The sequence below is a fragment of the Rousettus aegyptiacus genome, unplaced genomic scaffold, assembly GCF_014176215.1.
Source record: "Rousettus aegyptiacus isolate mRouAeg1 unplaced genomic scaffold, mRouAeg1.p scaffold_m13_p_1, whole genome shotgun sequence".
Classification (NCBI taxonomy): Eukaryota; Metazoa; Chordata; class Mammalia; order Chiroptera; family Pteropodidae; genus Rousettus; species Rousettus aegyptiacus.
In genome coordinates this window covers 49,852,761-49,857,355 of record NW_023416284.1, presented here as the reverse complement: position 1 = coordinate 49,857,355, position 4,595 = coordinate 49,852,761, and the positions used below count along the sequence as shown (strand labels likewise).

At 30.4% G+C, this 4,595-nt stretch overlaps 1 pseudogene; it reads right to left on the bottom strand.

Moving 5' to 3' along the window:
* Nucleotides 1–3,880: 3,880 nt before the first annotated feature.
* LOC118606545 lies at nt 3,881–3,999 on the bottom strand (annotated as a pseudogene).
* Nucleotides 4,000–4,595: the final 596 nt, after the last annotated feature.

The following is a 4,595-nucleotide window of genomic DNA, read 5'->3' as shown; positions in this document are numbered from 1 at the left end:
GTAATTCTGTTTTTGAGTGTGTATCTAAAAGACGTAAAACAAGGATATTGAAGAGATAACTGCATCCCATGTTCATTACAATAGACAAGATATGCAAACATATCTTGTTACTCACAATAGACAAGATATGCAAACGGCTTAAGTTTCTGTCTACAGACGAATGGATAAAAAAAAGTGTGTGTGTGTATATATATAGGCAGAACATATATCCTGCATATATCATTGATACATGGATGGATTTTGAGGGTATTAGTCTAAGTAAAATAAGTCAGACAAAGAAACACAAAAATTGCATGATCTCACTTATAAGTGGAATATGAAACATTGAGTTTAGGGAAATATTATGTAGAATGGCAGTTTCTAGGGGCTGAGGGATGGAGAAAACAGGGAGATGTTGGTTAAAGGGTATAAATACCTAGTTATAAGACAAGTTCTGGCTGTCTAATGTGCGGCATGCTGAGTTTAGTTAACAATACTGTATTGTATACTGGAAAGATACTGAGAGTGTATATTAAATATTCTCAACACAAAAAAAATTTGTAATTATGTGAGGTGATGGATGTGTTAACCCCATTGTGGTAATTATTTTGCTATATATATATATATATTATTTTGCCATATATATATGCATCAAATCATCACACTGTACACAATGTTATATGTCAATTATATTTCAATAAATTTAAAAAAATGAATAAACTATTGAACCATGTAATAATATTAATACATTTCAAAATTATCATGCTGAGTGGAAGAAGCCAGCCAAAAAAGTGTAAACTACAATTCCATTTATATAAAATGTTGGAGAATATAAACTAATCTTTGTGACAGAAAGCAAATCAGCAGTTTACTATGGATGGTTAGAAGAAAGATAGATGGATTAGAAAAAAAACTTGGAGATGATACAAAGTTTTTATCTTTATTGTGGTGATATTTTCTTGCATATGTATTCAGCAAGTCGTACCCTTTAAATATGTCTAGTTTATTTTATGTCAATTATAATTTTATGCATTTATTTTAAAAATCTATAATTTTATGCATTTATGGAATCTTCCTTTGCTCCCCCATGTCTTAACCCTCAGTCTAAATGTGGTTATACTTCAGGATTGGAGATGATGAAAAAATATTCTGTTCTTCCATTTTCTTTTATTACATTATACTTCTCCTCATCTATGTATATGTCCTATGGGTAATGGCTGTAGATAAAATAAATATTAAAGAAAAAAGAACAATAGAGTAAAGACTTTTTACATAGCTAGTGATTTTTATATTTTTCTTTTTGTTGACTGTTTTCTGTAATGGAAGACATCCAAAGGCTTGCTTTTTCCTATAGCATATTTCTTGATTCACTCTCTCCATAGACTATAGGGACTTCATATTTTTTAACAAGGGTCAGGAGTTTTGTGACATCTCCTTAAAGGATGTTGTCCTCTTATTACCTCTGATAATTTCCTTGGGTAGAAAATATATGAAGGTGGCTTATACTATATTATTTCTTTGGTGTCAAAATGACCCACAGGAAAACTTAATCAAATGTAATGTACTAAACTCTGAATGTGCAGGGCACTCTTTGTGAACTTTTATGTTTTTTTTTCTCTCTCAACTTCTAATTTTTATATTTCTCAAAACTTCTGAGAACATATGTATAAGCTCTGAGCATATACATAAGCTCTGTGCTATCCCATAGCACAGGTCCCCCTATTGATTATAGGCTGTAAGTAGAAGACCAGAAAGGACTTTCAAAGGATCGAATTAGTCACCTTGCTTTAGAATGTTGTAGAATTTATCACCTACTCTTTTCAAGTTTGATATTTCAGTTCAGATTCTAAGACAACAGGAAAAAGGTGTGTTTGTGTGTGTGTGTGTGTGTGTGTGTGTACGCACCCATGTGTACTGCAAGCATTGAACTTCTCTATCATTTTTAGTGACTTGAGGGAGGAAGAGTAGGTTTTGGAAGAAACTCAGTCTGCTACCTTTATCCTATCCACCTCTCTTCATCCTTCTTCAATGATATGATCTTTAATTACTTTAATAAAACTATCAAATAAGTGGGAAGGATTATATAAATTATTTCTCTGTGTAAGACATTTTTTGGAAAAGTCCTGAATAGTGGGTAATCTGCTTTGCTGACTGAAAACTTGAGACCCTCTCAGACAATTTGAGTGATAAGCACGTTCCTTAGATATGAAGCTGGGACAGGTCAAGGGTCTTTGTAAAATTCACTGAAATTCATGATGAAAAGAGTTAAGAGAAATAAGGAGTCAGACAAGCAGATAAGCATAACATATCCAAAATAATTCCTTAAAAATTATTTTAAAACCAGAAACATTACTTTTGATGTATGACTCAGATAATAGTCTAATGACTCTCAAAGTATTAATAATAGAAAATAGTTTAAATGAAAATGAATTTTAAAACCTAAAACATAACATGAAATATTTTCATATAAAAAGGAAATATATTTCTTATTTCTTTTACTCATTCTCTTTTATTATCTCTTTGCTACTTTTTATTTGTATTCAATAAGCATATCAGTAAGCTTTGTCTCATGCATAGAGTAAATTCATGGTCAGACCAAAGAAACCAAATGTTTAACTACCATTAAGCAGCTTACAGTCTAGGGCAGACAAATGAACTAATAATAATATAGATTGAAATAAGCAAGATGAAATGATATCTTAATTATATAAAGTACCTTACCCGGTGACAAAGAGCAAATATGTGGGAGATATGAATTTTTGAATCCATGACTGTAAGAAACCAAGACTCTTGTCTTTACAAGATCGTCTCCCAAAGCTGGCTGTCAGATTGAGAAATGATTAAAACATTGAAATAGGAATAACAGCTGATATAACATTTAAGGTAACAGATACATGATCCTTTAGTAAACAGATCTAATTGTGCCGAACAAATGTTTTTTAGTATTTTTTTTAAAAAACAGATTTATCTATTTCTAATACAAAGATGAAATGCTTGTTTTCCCCCTGATATTGATATTTAAATGTTTCAAAGTTTACCACTATATCATAGGTCAAAATAAATACATTTTTATCTCCTAAGTAGTATGTCTTTGTATCATCAAAATTAGTCTAATCAAGAATATTGTACTTTTTTGTTGTTCACATTTATTTCTAAGCATACACTGTGAACTGTGTGCTAACGAATACCAAGTCACGAAGATTCAGTTCCAACATTTATTCCAATAACATAGAAAAATAAAATATTTTGATCATAATTTAACTGTACCCAAAATACAAATTAGAAATTTTTAAAACTTATAAGCAAACTTAATGGCACAACTGTGTTTATAAGTGATTCAACCAAGATACCACTGAAATGTCAAAAATATTGTGAGAGCAAGAGGAAATTTAATGAAGTAGAAGAAAACTTGGTAATAGCTAGCATAGATAGATATTTGTAAAACCTGCTGATAATCAGCCAAAGTTAATGAAAATATTTGTTTTGACACATAAAATTAGAAATGAAACAAGAACTTAGGTCATATTTATTAAGAGATTCTTACAGAATAAGCACAGACATTTCATAGACTGTTGAGATTATTGGTATACATTTGTTATTTAATGGAATAAATCAAGTAATCATTCAGTTTTTTTTTTTTTTATTTTGCCACTGTGGGTAAACGTAGAAGGAGACAAATGGCAACATCCTTAGTTATTGAAATTAATTTAGTACTGAGATTGTACAATTATCTTTTGCGTTTATAAATTGTTAAAACAATCATATGCGCATTTAGTTCAAATTTTCTTAAATTTAAATTTTTTAAATTTTCATTCTATTTTTTAGGTGTAGCAACTCTTGATGGACCTCACAGATTGCAAAGACCTTGTCAGTTTACAATCCCTTATTTTTTAACTTTTTAAGTCTACAGCACCTGGTCTTCTTAGGCGGTCTCCCATCCAAGTACTAACCAGGCCCGACTCTGCCTAATTTCCACGATCAAATGGGATTGGGCTTATTCAGGGTGGCTTGGCTGTAGACTAAATTTTATCTTTCTAAATGCCTACGAATTATAGTTACATGATGCTTGCATACATGATAATTAGCAAATATCAGCTCTAAAGTAGTAGCTTATTCTGAGGTTTCAAATTCTCCACCTTTCTTTACATATAGTTTCATGACATTAATATATTATTGTGATATAGATGATTAAAATGAATTAAATATATTATTCACTAGTTGTTAACTAATTTCTCCCTGAAAATCATATTTATTTTATTTTTTAAATTAAAGTTGTAAAATATTTGCTTCAGTTTTTAAAAATCTCTTGTATTTACAAAAACAATTGATTATCAGTCACAGTAGTTCTAGGAAGTTCTCATGAGCACTAAGTCAGCAAATACTGAACTGCTGCCCCAGGAGAAATACAGGATTAGATTCCTGTGAACCTCTGACTACAACATTTTTATGAAGAAACCAATACATGACATATTTTGTATGCTTCTATTTTAAGACACCTTATGTAGTACACAAATACACATTAATATTCATTAATATTGAATTCATGACCAATGGCACTATAACTCAAGCCTGAGCAAAGTTTATCTAACACATAGATTTTGTACTTGAGGTACATC